The following is a 15,525-nucleotide window of genomic DNA, read 5'->3' on the forward strand; positions in this document are numbered from 1 at the left end:
TCACTTAATCATTTCATACTCATCGAACATAGTATAAATAAATCCTCCCTATATCTCGCCTTTTGAAGCTGAAGCTGAGCTCAAACACTGTAAAAGATCGTTACGCGTAACGTAATTACTAAAAGAAGGAATGACCTAAAACCACCTACAACCACCCACAACCACCACCTTCAACCATCCAAAGGTTTTCCCCATTTTTTTATCATTATCATCATTAGACATGTCTCATTATAATACACCGTAAATTTATCTCCAAGCTAGAAAATTTGTTATCAAACACGTTACATTAATGCACACATGCCTGCTGTTTTGTTTTCTTTTTTTTTTTTTTTTTTCTAAAATCTTCATTTACTTCATTGCAGGGATCTTACAGTAGCTCACTGTAGGTCATTGTTGGTCGTTGTAGGTCATTCCTTGTTTTAGTAACTACGTGTAAAAAATTCTCTTGTTTTCCCTGCATGGTCATGACATGCGAGACATGCGACAACATTTCCGGTGTGCATTTACATTGTCACAAATTGTCACACAATAGTATTCTGAAGGTGGTTGTAGGTGGTTTTAAATGGTTGTAGGTGGTGGTTGTGGGTGGTTGTAGGTGGTTTTAGATGGTTGTAGGTGAGTGTGGGTGGTTTTAGGTCATTCCTTCTTTTAGTAATTACTCGTAAAAGATCCGTAAAAGAGCGTTCCCTTTAAAATCGCTCACGTGGTCGATATCATTTGCATGAAACAATAAATCTTCAATGGTTGCAAGAATTTTTTGAAATGGCTATCAGGAAGATCGAAAATCCGTCTGAAACACTCATTTGAAAGGGTTTCCGCTTAAAAACGAAATTCTTGCAAGTCGAAGGTTTACGCATGGAAATGTAGAGCCAGGTCATTTCATACTTGCTTGAAATATGTATAAACTCTCATTTCTCACCTCTTAAAGCTGAGTTTCACCCCGACTGCCTCTAAATCTTGACGCACTGGCAGAACAAACACCCAGAAAGAAAGCCCTTTAAGAGCGTTGGTTCTAATCACTCACGTGGTTAGTCATAACATTTTGGGTGACTTTTGTTATTGACGTGACAGGTGGCGGATAACCTTCGGACAACCTAACCGATTCACTTATGATCACATCGCTCTAACTCCGCACGAATGGCTTTTGTAGAAAGGATTTGATTACAGTTATTACAAGTTCGCGCGATCATTGGCCAAGCGATTCCCCATTCTCGCAATCTAAAAAACTACAATCTGGGTAATTCACTAACACTGATGCGTACTTTGTTCGGCTAATGTTAGTAAACACGTAGCGGTTGGTCAAAAAAAGTTGTCGTAAAGCTACGGCGCACATCTCAGAAATTACATCTGTCAAACCTCGCAGATTTTAATTCTAAGACATATCATTCAAGACAGTTTGGCTGAATCAATGGGTTGAGTTTACGAATATGAGTCGAATCAGGCCAACAACAAATGCTTGAGTTTAAAGAATTATATTTCTCTACATGCCTGAGATGAAATCTATGACTAAATTATTTCGTATTCGTTCGATATAAGTATGAATAATTATCTCACCCTTAGAGCCTGAGTTCAAACTCTTTAACTTCTGCTTGAAACCCCACGCTAATGACTAGATGCACACCACAACTTTTGTAAAAGACCATTAGCTTTAAAATCGTTCACGTGTTCGATAACCTTTGCGTAACTTTCACCGTTGCCATGACGCACTAATGAGAACATAAATCATAAGGTGACAATTTTCCTCCCAGACAAGTCAAGATATAGTCACACTGAAGTGTAAGGAGATTCCGCGTCGATCGATTACAGTCGAAGATCCACAACAAGTCCTAAAAACGGTAATCCCAAACACCCTGCTGTCCAGGTGATACTTGATTTGACGGCACTCAGTTTCGAAGTGAAATATGTACAATTCGGCGCAGATTTTGTGTTTGAAACTGACCAAAATGAATCAGTGAAATGGAGCCGCTCAGCTTACACTTGAAATACAAGGGTCCACTCTGCTGTAAAACATCGTCTTTGTCTAGAGAACAAATTATCTTAACATGTCTACGAGGAAAATCGATGGTGCATGCGTAACTTCTCTCGAAAGGTTTCAGAAACCATATTCCTGTTCGGATGCAAGCCTTGTAAGTAGATCTATCACGACTTCATTTCATACTTGTGTTAGATAAGTCTAAAAAACCCTTCTCTATATCTCACCTTTTAAAGCTGAGCTCAAACTCAATGACTTCTGATCGAATTCAACCCCAACACACTAGTGAAAACACGCACCTCAGAGGCCCCGCAAAAGGGCCGCTCGGTTTAAAATCGCTCACGTGGTTGATAACATTAGCGTGACTTTTACATATACTATTGACGTGACGCGAGACTGGCATTCAGTTATCATTATGGCTTCGAACGACTCACATGATTACGCCTGCGCGCTTTTGAGTTATTTCTGTTGAGTTATTTTCCAACATAATTTTGGTAGGAGATACCATAGACATAGACAAACATTTTAGAATTGCGAGGAATAAATATAATTTTTTTTGCAAAGTTGTGAGCTCAACCAAATGACAATAATGATATATTTCTGTTATTAAAAATACACTCATCCGTTATTTGCCTCCCTGAAAACTCTGCAAATTTTGTTGAATTTTCCCCTTTGTCTTCCACATAAGGATGCCACTGAGTCAATAGAGAATTGTTAAGAAACTAGACGTATGTCTTCGTGAACTCGGGCTTTCAATATTGCACATCAGGAGTTATCTTTAGGGGACAGCCATATTGCCATCGTTACTGTCGTCACGCAATTTCATCATTGCCGGTCACGGATAAGTCTACTTGTGTTTATTTTTGTCTGCTGGAGTGTAATGAATGTTTTTATGGTACTAGACAACAATCAAAATAATATATTACCATATAGGAGTAAGTTCCTGTAGATGCCAAAGGTTGAAATTCAAGGACTTTTCAATGACTTTAAAGGCCAAGTTTAAGAAAATTGAAGGACCACTTTTGGAAAGGTTTGCATAAGCAATTTTAAAATAATTTAATATCATTTCTCAGGTTTTCCATGAAAGTACTGTAATTTTCAACTTAAAAACTGCTAAAGAAAAAGCATTGTAAAAATCAAGCCTTAGTCCTCAAATTTAAGTACTTTCAAGAACTTGAGTTTTTAATTTTTAAATTCAAGAATCTCCAAGGACTTTCAAGGCTGTTACAAACCCTGAGTAGGTATTTTACTTGTCTTTAACTGCAAGGAGAAGGGAATTTTTTATCTATTATTGGTACCAAGTCAAAGTTTGTTGCCAAATGTTCATCCAAGGAGAGTTGTCAGAAATCAGTAGACTGAGGCAATATTACTGTTCAATAGTTCATATAATAATTGTTTTAAATAGAAAAATCTCTGAACATTTAATACTGCTGATGGCCACAACAAGAGAAGCAGTGCTATTTACAGTTTTAGTATGTTCAATTAAAGGCATTCGACTTTCATTACTTACCAAGAGGGAATACACATATTTTGACCTTTTTGTGGGTTTCAAAATAAATGTCATACAAAAATCTGAAAGCCACATTAAAAACCCTGTGCATTCAACTATTATTTCTTACAAGATTTTTGAGAATTGATTTGCTGTCAACTGAATCAGACAATATTCCTTCACTGTAATCACTTTTAAGATCTAAACTTGCTTCAATTCCACAAACATCAGTTTTTGGCAAATCATCTGACAGTAGATACTTGTTCAACGATGAATTTCCATAATCTTTTGCCATACTGTATAACATTACATGAGGTGTTTGAATTCCAATAACTACATGATTTTATTATGGAGTAGCAGACCGAGTGAATAGACAGCCACAGCACAATTCACATTGAACTTTCTGGTTTCACAGGCATGACTGAAAATGGGCACTATTTTGAACTTTATCGATTTTAACCCCTTTCAACTCAAATATATCGTTATATATACTCTGAAAATAATGTACTAAGCTATTCAGTGATGATACTTCAAGCAGCACACATGTACCTTGAGAATGGCTTCTACCATAAATATCCTTTGCATGAGGATCGAATATTCTCAAGCCCACATTGTCTTTACAATACAGATAGCAACTGCAGTACATCCTATTGTCAAGACAAAACTGTTGAAATTTTTGGCTATAAGTGAAAAAGGTTCTATCTAAGGAGGTACAGTGCTGATATCCTTCTTCTGTAGCTTCTTGATGAATAGTACCAGTGTAACTTTCACTGTACTGAAGTTCATAGTCAGTCTCGCACACATTTAAAGGTGTGGGTAATTCTGTCTGCAATGAAAATGATTGTCTGGCTAAGACAAACTTGAATACAACTGACTTCCAATATTGATTATTGACACCAGATCATTAGCAGAATTGATTCCTTGTTTGTTATTGTAAATCAAAGATCATAAACTCATTGCAACACACTGTTGTCCTGAATTTTGTCCAAATACCAACTCATCAGCTTGGCTATATGGTGCCGTTATTGTTTTGCTAGGGTCGATGTAGATTGGAGTTGGACCAGGGTTTTTCTCTATATCTGAACTCAGCTGAAACTTACAATAGTTTGATACGTGTCTGACTCTTACAAAGACACATGGATCTATTATAAGAAAACATTGATAAATACCGAACTGCTCTATACTTCAATTTAATTATCCTTTAATATACCCGCACAAAACAATTCAACAAATACTTCTCCTCATGTTGTGTAACTTTATATTTAATCTTATCCTCTTCGTATCAAGCTTACAAACATTTTTTGTAACCCTTCTAACTTTCACATAACGACGTAACCAAGAGGAATTCGTTATGCTTGGACGAATACGCTCATAAACAAATTCCTTATCAGTTTTCTGCCCTTTCTTCTGAGACCTTTAAGAGCAGCTTCTTGTGATTCTACTGGGTTCTCGATCACGTCTAAATACACGGTTGTGTTTACATGTAAACATAATAGGAGATAGCTCGTTTGATATAGCAGGTTACGCTTGATATTTCTCTGTTGTTTGCTCAGATCCATGTCGAAACTTACAATTTCTTTATTCATTACAAGATCACTATAATTTATACAGAATGCGGTGCTCGTGCTTATGCGGATTGCATAGTTGTGCGTGCTGTGCGAGTGCGAAGGTGATAATTACATAGTGTAACACCTTTCCTCTTTTGAAAGATGAAAGTTATGAAAGTTACAAATGGCACAATTTGATTTTCGTCCGTAACAAAGTCACTAAATCTTTGAGGAGGGCTTCGTTGTCTCATTGAACGACGCAACGTGGATGTAGTCCCTTCCTCTCCTTCAGGAGCAAATTCTACTGGTTGATCGGTGTGTGTGGGTTCATTTTGAGGCAAGGAAACAATTTCCAGGTGGTCGTCTGCTCTCTCATGTTTGTCTTCTGGTTCAGCCTTTGCCTCTCTAATCTGCATGTGATTCCTCCAAACTGGTCCCATTGAGGTGTTAACAATGCAAGATCTTGGCGCAGTACTCCCAATAACTTTACCATATATCCAAGGTTGGTGTTTATTTGCGTGCCTGGGTTTGATGAAAACCTTTTCCCCCTTTGAAGACTCTTTGAGGGGCTGCGAGACCCTCTTGTTGTACTGAGCCATTGATCTTCGTCTTCTTTCTTCTATGTTTGCATACACCAGACTTGGCGACGCTGCCTGAGGAGTGAGTTTGTGGTCTGCTGTAGGGATGACATCTTTGAGTCTTCTTGACATGAGACGTTGAGCTGGGAATAGTTGTGACCCTGTTGAGGCGTGTTTCTGTACGCAAGGAGAGCCAGATAAGGATCCTCTTTTCGAGATTTCTTCAGGATGTTCTTGGCATTTTTGACCGCTGACTCCGCTTTCCCATTTCCCCGGCTGTTAAGTAAGGTGATGATTTTACTATGGTAAAGCCATATTCTTGAGCGAATCTTTGGCCCAGTTCAGACGCCGATCTATTCATGAGCCGAGCCTAATTCCTTGAATTAAGTACATGAAAAGATCGGTGTCGGAATCAATTTAGAACGGCTATTTCAATTTGGAACGGCTCACACGTTCTTCCCGCCTGGCTTAGCCGAGAATTTCGCCTCTGGAACGCCTTTGGAACGGCTTTGATTCAGACGTCGTACTTTTCATGCACCGATCCTAATGCATAAACTATTATAATGTATTTTCGTATGATGCACGATCCTCGCAGTAGATAGCGCTATTTATGCAATAGTGAAAATCAGACCTGAAAAAAATCAGGCCTGTACGGGACTCGAACCACGGACCTCTGCGATACTAGTGTAGCGCTCTACCAATTGAGCAAACAAGCCAACTAGGAGCAGGCCGTTAAGTTGATTCGTAATAAACCCGTGAGAGTGATAAATGAGATACAATGAATATATGAAGTTCATATATTTTGAACTGCGGTATTAGATACGTATGATGCACGATCCTCGCAGTAATATGAACTTCATATATTCATTGTATCTCATTTATCACTCTCACGGGTTAATTAAGAGTCAACTTAACGACCTGCTCCCAGTTGGCTTGTTTGCTCAATTGGTAGAGCGCTGCATATATTCATTGTATCTCATAATGTATTTTGCAAGTAATGTGACTGGTTTTACTAGAACTGTATTTGGAACGGCCAAAAAGAACGGCCTCTGAATCAACAGGCGTACTGTTGTTAATTTGGGTCGGACCAAATTCGAATTGAGTTCGGCTCTTGAAAAGTTCGGCGTCTGAACCGGGCCTTAGATATTCGTGACTCTCGAATTGGGGGCCACTGTCTGTTATCAACCCGTCTGGGATCCCGTGGCGAGCAAACTGACGCTTCATTGCTTTTATCACTGAGTTAGCCGTGGTGTTTCCGCTGAGAGAGTCAAGTTCAATGTAATCACAGTGACTGTAATGGTCGACCATTACGAGGTTATTATTTCCATTTAATTGGAAGAGGTCGGCACTTATTTTTGACCTCGGCCTGGTAGGTATTGTGTGAGATTTCATTGGTTCCTGTGGTCGCTCATTAGCGTACTGGCCAGAAAGTCCACATGAAAAGCATTTTTCCTTGATTTCCGTTTGCATTCCGGGCCAAAAAAGTGACTCGCGCGCTCTTCTTATACTGCTCTCAGTCCCGTGGTGTGCTTTCTGTATTTACTGCAACATCTCTTCTCGCAGCGTAGAAGGGACAATAACTTGGTGAGATCGATAGGCTACTCCATCGTAAATAGAAATTTCGTCTCTGAAGCTCCAATACTGCATTAGTTGCTCTGGCGCTTCCTTTCTTTGTGCAGGCCACCCACTAGTAATTACATTGCACAGGAATGCCAGAACCGGGTCTTTGGCAGTCTCTTGTTTGATTCGTTGCGTGGTTTCAGATGTGACTCTGTTTGGTTCAATGTCCATCTCAGCCAATTCCATCCGGAACACTTCGTACTCTTCCGTCACACTTGTTGTTGATGGATGATAAGTGGCAGGTGCACGGGACAGTGTCGGCAAGGTAAAGTTCCTTCCCCTTCTTGTATCGAACTGAAAATTGGTATCTTTGTAGCTTCAGCATCATTCGCTGTAGCCGTCGAGGAGCTTTACAGAGAGGCTTCTTGAAGATTGTCTCCAGCGGTTGATGATCTGTATGTACCGTGACGTCGTGTCTTCCGTACAAGTACTGGTGCCACTTTTTCATGCAAGAGACAATTGCGAGACACTCGTACATTCTTCGGAGAATCAGCGGAGTCATTCTGAATTAAAAAACAGGCTTTGAAAAATCCCGGCGGAATTCCCGATTCCTGGTTTTCCAGCTTACCATTCGAGAACCCGGCCTGAGAACGCGGCAGTGTCCAGCTTAAACATGCGGTCACTAAAGTCGGCAAAAATTCATTGAACGTACCACTTTCCGTAGATTCGAGACCTTTCAAACGACTTGTTAACACTCTGTCCCTTTTCTATTTTTTTCGATGCGCTAATGGCTAATTAATATTTGGCCCTTCTATGTTGTCCTCCCTGTCCTCCATCTCACAGCTTTGAGTTGCAATTTCAGATTCAATCGCCATCGTATTCCGGAATATGATTAAACTTTGAGCTGGAGGAGAAACTTTGTCAAAACAACAGGAAATATCGGACATAATGACACGAAACTATCACCGTAATAGCCTGGGAAATTACTAATTACAAAGCTCACTTGTTTGTATGATAAGAACACGTGCTTACTATGGTGACGTAATGGAGCCCAGTTCCCTCTTAGCTTAGTAAAAAGGTAAGTGTCATGGAAAATTTAAATTCATCATAATGGCGGCGAAAGTGTAAGGTGTTACGGTTTGTTTTTCTGCGATAATGAATTCATCTAGTCTCGACCTTAAATCGCTTACATTAAACGAACTTAGTGGTAATGATTCAATAGGATAGTTAAACCTTTTAATGGTAAGGAAAACTTCCTTTGTAATCTTGTATCCAGATCGCACCGCGAACAGGGATCCAATCATTGAACAACCACTTAGCCGTGAGGTCTGGGAACGAGACTACTTCCTGCCTGTAAAAGATTTAGTGTTTTAAACACAAGTATTCAAATGTACCCACGGCGAACCTACCTTTCATGTGGCGTCTTCTTAGATATTTTGATCGGAGAAACATTTGTTGCCTGTTTTCATCAAAGTATTGTTGATTGAGACTTTTTTTAGCTTTCAAGTAACTGGTTTGGCGATGTCCAAATGTATTTAGTTATCTAGGCTTCAAAGTTTATGAGTCATCCGTTCTTCAAATCATTGTTAATAAACGTTTCGTGCCCTTGGGTTTTCACACTTTTCAATTTAAAGTCAAGGCAACCTATTTACGCATTTCGTGGACATTTGAAAAAAAAGTATTTGAACAGAAACGGAAAAACTAACACGGATCGCAGAAACGTGGCTTTTCAATTTCGGGAAATATCTTGAGTTGAACTATATCTTCAATTTTCATCATAATGACTGCTCTGTTTAAAATCATTTACCGAGAGGAAATCGTTTTGTTTAATTTTTCTAGTACTACGTTTTCAAAAAAAAATCAGCTAATTAACAGTTACGGACGGAATTCACATCACTAAGCGTTATGTTTTACAAATCTTATTACTCTCTAGTCGCTGCCAAACCGAAAAAGAAAAAAAAAATTAAAGGTACAACTTAATGATACTAAAGATCTCACAAGGATTATTATAAATTGAAATCGCTAACCTTCAAGGTAAGAAACCGCGCCAATCGAAAATTTTCTATTATGAAGTTTATTAGAAAAGAAAAATTTACATGAATGCGATACAGCAACGAGAAAGGTGATTACCAATGCCATAAAAAGGCGATGTTTTCTCATTGGCTCGGGTTTTTTTTAGTTCCCTTTTGCAATATCTCCTACTTAACACTTTTTCCAAAGTAGATCTTTACACCTGCATGGAAACTAATATGCAAACTATTTCAGTTTAGATTGCGTTGGTTTTCACATGGAAAAAAAGTATTGTTTGGTTTGATCGCGGTTATCAGAAAAAACGATTTACTGGGTAGAAAGTTTATCGCTTTCAAGGTTTTGACTTGGTCATCAGGGGAAAATAGGAATCATTTCCCAGACAGAAGGTAGCTCGCGTTTTTTTGTTTGTTTGTTTTTCACTAAAGGACAAGTACACACCACTTCGAATTACAACCAAGTGCCGAGTGAGAATCTTATCTTTTAAGCGATACTTTAGACTAAGTGTATCCTATTACATTGGTTTAACTTAATTCAGTTCAAGTTATTTTTAATTCAAGGAAGAATAACGATAACTTTGTACTGTTTTAACAAAAAGAACTCACAACCAAATGCATTTTAGCCACATGCAAAAAAAATATATATAGAAATAATGTGAAGATTTTGAACAATAGTACTCTTTAATGCATAAGTACTTTCGCTTTCAGGTACAGCTTGGAATAAATATATTTTCATTTCGAATTCATGCACATTTCTCGATTGGATAAGTATTCGTTCTCTTTAAGACGTGATCAAGTTTGGTTTATCCATGAAGTACATAACCATTGGTCGATTGATCTCTCAAATAAATATATTTGACGTATATGTGCACGATCTTTCGCAGTAAAGCACTATTTAAGCAATAGTGAAAATCAGACCTGAAAAAAATTCAGGCCTGTACGGGATTCGAACCACTGACCTCTGCGATACTAGTGCAGCGCTCTACCAATTGAGCTAACAAGCCAACTGGGAGCAGGCCATCGAATTAATTTGATGGCCTGCTCCCAGTTGGCTTGTTAGCTCAATTGGTAGAGCGCTGCACAAGTATCGCAGAGGTCAGTGGTTCGAATCCCGTACAGGCCTGAATTTTTTTCAGGTCTGATTTTCACTATTGCTTAAATAGTGCTTTACTGCGAAAGATCGTGCACATATACGTTTCATAACCGCAGTTCATATATATGTATTACATATGTTTGTTGTTTAAATATATTTGAGTTGAACTATATCTTCAATTTTCATCATTGCTCTGTTTAAAATCCTTTACCGAGAGGAAGTCACTCGTTTTGTTTAATTTTTCTAGTACTACGTTTTCAAAAAAAAATCAGCTAATTGACAGTTAGGGACGGAATTCACGTCACTAAGCGTTCTGTTTTACAAATCTTACTCTCTAGTCGGTGCCAAACCAAGAAAAAAAAATTAAAAGTAAACTTCAATGATACTAAAGATCTCACAAGGATTATTATAAATTGAAATCGCTAACCTTCAAAGTAAGAAACCGCGCCAATCGAAAATTTTCTATTATGAAGTTTATTGGAAAAGAAAACTTTGCATGAATGCGATACAGCAACGAGAGAGGTGATTACCAATGCCATAAAAAACCGATGTTTTCTCATTGGCTCGGGTTTGTTTAGTTCCCCTTTGTAAGATCTCCCACTTAACACATTTTCAAAAGAAAAACTTTACACCTGCATGGAAACTAATATGCAAATTATTTCAGTTTAGATTGCGTTGGTTTTCAAATGAAAAAAAATTGTTTGGTTTGATCGCGGTTATCAGAAAAAATGGTTTACTGGGTAGAAAGTTTATCGCTGTAAAGGTTTTGAATTGGTCATCATGTGGAATTAGGAATCATTTCCCCAACAGAAAGTAGGTCGTGTTTTTTTTTCACTGAAGGACACACTACATCGTATTGCAACCAAGTGCAGAGTGAAAAATCTAATCTTTAAGCGATACTTTAGACTATAAGTATATTTTGTTACATTGGTTCCACTTAATTCGTATAATTTTTTATTTTTTTAATTCAAGAAAGAAAAACGATAAATTTGCACTGTTTTAACGATAGGAACTCACAAACAAATGCAAATTAGCCACATGCAGAAAAAAAAATTCTGTGAAGATTTTGAACAACTAGTATTTAACGCATCAGTACTTTTGCTTTCTGGTACAGCTTAAAATAAATATATTTTCATGAACATTTTTCGATTGGATGAGTTTCCGTCCTCTTTAAGACGTGATTAGGTTTGGTTTATCCACGGAGTTCATAATCATTGGTCCGTTGATCTCTCTCTTTTACGATGATTGTTGGTTCTTCTTCACAGACCCACGTTCGAGTAGATCTCTACTCCGTTGCTTAAGCGCACAAATTCAACTGCTTTTTAATTCTACTTCAGCTTTCAGACCCAAGCTTTTAGTACGAGAACCAAAGTACTCCAGAAGTCAGCTTTTGTAATCATTACGGTGGCCAATTTACCATTTCAACTTTGTTGATATATCCAAATTATTTCGTTACTCCCACCGACGCAGCCCCAAACAGTTTCTTTCGAAACTATCAGCCTTTACTCCAGAAGTTCCCAAACTTCTGCGCCACATAAACCACGTTTTCTGATTTCTTAACTTTCAGACTGAAACTTTCAGTATGAAAAACACTATGTTCAGCCAACTTCCGAACCTCGCGCATGGCTTGACTCCTGCCAGAGTTGTTCCGCTGCAAGATAATTCTTGGTATGACTGACTCAATTCGTCCCCGATGGTTGCCAGTTTATTAGCGACTGCTTCAATCGCCTCCATGGTTTGTTCGTGATCTAAGTTTGCAGCAGAAGAAAATTGTTCTCTTTGACCAGACTCGTAACCTTGCCCGTCCATGATGGGTTTTTTCAGTAAATTGTATCTCCTGCGAGAGTAAGTTTTGACATTATTACTTGGGGAACTCTATGAAAATGTGTTTTAATATCAAAACTTAATGTTCGTCCGAACCTTTCATAACCCTGAGGCCATGTGTAACTTGCAATTATCTTTACTGGTAATTACAAAGTGTTAATCATACGAAACCCCTACTTAATAAGGTTTGCTCTGTTCTCCTGATTCGCAATCGAAAATACCCCATCAAAGAAGCACATTTTAATGTTGAAAAAATACAGCTCGACTGAACATCAAAAACTTATCAGTCTGCAGATAACATTGACTGCAAATTTCTGTTGAAAACTGTACTGAAATATTTGTGTACTTTTAATTTGGCCATTAATACCTAGTCTTAATACCTATGGTTCAGTAGACGATAACATTCAACTTACCCAAAAATATATCTTTTTCGATTACTTGATTTGGCGTTTTTCCCGTTAGAGCTGACTGTGGCATGAACTAGAATGAGCCGAGGGAAAGATGCGGTTCTTTTATAGGTCAGGGGTGCTCCAAAAATCACGAATCACGAAAAAAACATCACGATATCCCCTTAGTAACAATACATCACGAGCGTTTCACGGCACAAAATCACGACAGCAAATTTCGATAAAAAATTAATTCATGTTATGCTCCTAAGACTAACAGTAAAAAAAATTCTCATCCAAAGAACCTGTACTGACAAACTTTACCAAACAAAAGTGAGTAAACTGAGCGTGAATTTCGATATATCATTTCGTGTTGTTAGCGTGAAATAAAGCCCTACGTTGTTTCCAACCAATATGAAGTCGCGATTCTTTACCTCCTTAATTCAAGTGTCATAAATTGCCTTTATTACTCACGACATGCTTGGTATGTAAATATATTAGAAAAACAATACTCAGATTGAGAATCTCAGAGCTACAAAACTAGTACAGAAAGATAGCCACTTGTAAAGATGTAAATAGCAATATAGTTAATGTTACCTTCAGTTAGGCATACTGTATTGAAGGTGCAATTGCAGAAAAATATTTTTGATTGTTTCATTAACAGCCTTGGTAGTGTTGTTTTGGAGAAGTTAACATAGCAGCGTGAAAAATGAAGGTTTGTCCAATATTTTCTTCCAGTTTTGGAGAATACAATGCGGCAGTAAGAGATTCTAGTTCCAAATCTTCTCAACACAATATTGTACAACTTAGAATAGGTATGAACTGAGTGTGCAATATCAATTTTAAAAAGGCAATAAATCAATTTAAATCGTAACCTCAAGATGCAATGTTTTTTATTTATAATTTGAAAGAAACAGTATTCGACACGGCGAGATTACAACTGCTGATATGTGTTTGGTGACAAATTCGTCGAGATATAACTATTTGAAGGGGTTTTTTTTCCGCAGAGTAAAGCTCCCTTTACAATCAATCTGACAACGTTCGAAAGATCTTTCCTTTGTTTACCAGCAAATCTTTTACATCGAAATCTTTTCACTGTGATCCCTGTATCCGGTATCCTATGAAAGCTTGTCAGTTGAGTCTTTGCCTTCCAAAGATTTCAAAATTGAAAAAGATCCAATCTGAAGTAATTTACCATCAGTTCTACGAGCACAATCTTTAAAATAAAGAAGCTGACTATTCGAAACCAGAAATTGACGAAGTCGAAGTTTAACCCTTTACACACTCACATCAGTCTGCATATTCTCCATACTGTTCTCTATACATTTCCTAAGGCGCTGACAAGGAGAATTTGTTTAACAATCAAGAGCTTTGTTAGTTGGTGATCATTTTCTTTATTCTCCTGACCTTAATGTGTGATTCAAGGGTGATATTGTGAGGAGAAATTAGATGCTGGTCATTCTTGAGAGTTTAAGGGTTACCAAACACGGTCACGTTTCAATATAAACTACGCTAAGGCAGGGCACGATACTGACTGTAGCCAACTAGCCACAGAACGTGAGTAGAAATTCAGTTTTGGCTGGTGGTTTTCGATTTCCACTAACCAGTTTGGCTAGTAAACAAACTGAAATCGTCGTAACATCTAAGTTGTCACCAGCCACTTGGCTAGTAAGTTGAAAAGTTAGTGTTGAGTCCTGTAAGAAATCTAGTTTTTAATATAGTCAAGTCCGGCAACGTATTCTTAAAGATTATCACAGTCCCGATCATAGCAATTTTGAGTGTAAGTGATTATCATGATCGACAGATTCAGATTTATAATCACGTACTGCTACCATGTATAACAAAATAATGAAAACAAAGATCGCTTCTGGACTTACGAATTAACAACCATTAACATACTCTTAATTGCAACAGCCATTATGTTGGTAAAGGAAATTGACAAATCGTTTAAAGTTTTCCTGTACGAATACATATCATTTGAACAAACAATAAACTAGAGTTGAATACTAGAAACTTCTGTATGTAGTTATTTTTCTGCTCTATTTGGACAGTTTTCAGAATGGCAATGTGAATGAAATTTCAATTATCGAGCATATTGACATGCCAAACATGACGTAATTACTAATTCCAGTTCATAACACTTCTTTGAGGCAGGACAAAGATTCCCGCCCTCAAAGAGTGCAAAACCGTGCGATGATTCACTTCACGGTGCAAAACACGAAATCACATAAAGTCAAGGTTTTGAACCACAAAATTTCTTGTTCCGACTAAAGATTGAAAATTAAACATGAAAAATCCATGTCTCTATCGTTGACTATAAAAATAATTTTTCAATTTTGTAAAATTTTCTCTCGTGATGTTGTGTCACGATAAGTTTTTGCGGGCTAAACTGGAAAACTGAACCTTCGCTGACGGCACAACGTGTACAATAACTGGGGGAGATTAACTCGTTAGAGACCACTCGGTAGCGAGAACGGAAACTCGTCACGATTTCCTGGTATACGGAGGTCTACTTCTAGCGAACCTATACGGACTGGCTCCACAGTAAACTTTATTCTAGGTCAAGCCAACAAGCGACATGACCTCTGGTCTTTTCAGTTTCGTAATCTAGGTTGTAATCATCAGAACCGTACAAGGTAGCTGCTTTTCAACTAACTGGTGTGAAGTGCTATTGTTATCCAAATCGACCACATTAAAACAGAAAAACAAAAGAAGCGCTAACGATCTCTTTGAAGTTAAACGAAAACTACTAAAATATTCCCAACTGTTTCTACGACGGAAAGAATTTCAAATTAAAAGAACGGATGCACTAAACTCGAGCCAATTAAAAATAGGAAACGTAGGTGAGAATTCACAGCTCTGGTATAGAAAGTATACCCATGGAAATTACAATGAGGCAGCTTACAAAACAAAATGAAAAATACAATTAAAAGTTTCCGCTTGTCCAAGTAAAGTTTGTGTTAAGCTTGATCGTAAAAAAGGGAAATTGAGGTTACAAGTATAGACTCAGCTGCCAAATACCATGAGAACTAATATTTCCAGAAACACT

At 37.7% G+C, this 15,525-nt stretch overlaps 1 long non-coding RNA gene across 1 annotated transcript; it reads left to right on the forward strand.

The window, feature by feature from the left end:
• The first annotated feature begins 11,500 nt into the window (after window positions 1–11,500).
• LOC148731569 (uncharacterized) lies at window positions 11,501–13,350 on the forward strand. The gene is made up of 2 exons (XR_016000902.1): window positions 11,501–12,111; window positions 13,215–13,350. It is a non-coding gene; the product is annotated as an uncharacterized LOC148731569 (long non-coding RNA).
• The last annotated feature ends 2,175 nt before the right edge of the window (window positions 13,351–15,525 follow it).

This window comes from Stylophora pistillata, chromosome 5 (genome assembly GCF_964205215.1).
Source record: "Stylophora pistillata chromosome 5, jaStyPist1.2, whole genome shotgun sequence".
Classification (NCBI taxonomy): Eukaryota; Metazoa; Cnidaria; class Anthozoa; order Scleractinia; family Pocilloporidae; genus Stylophora; species Stylophora pistillata.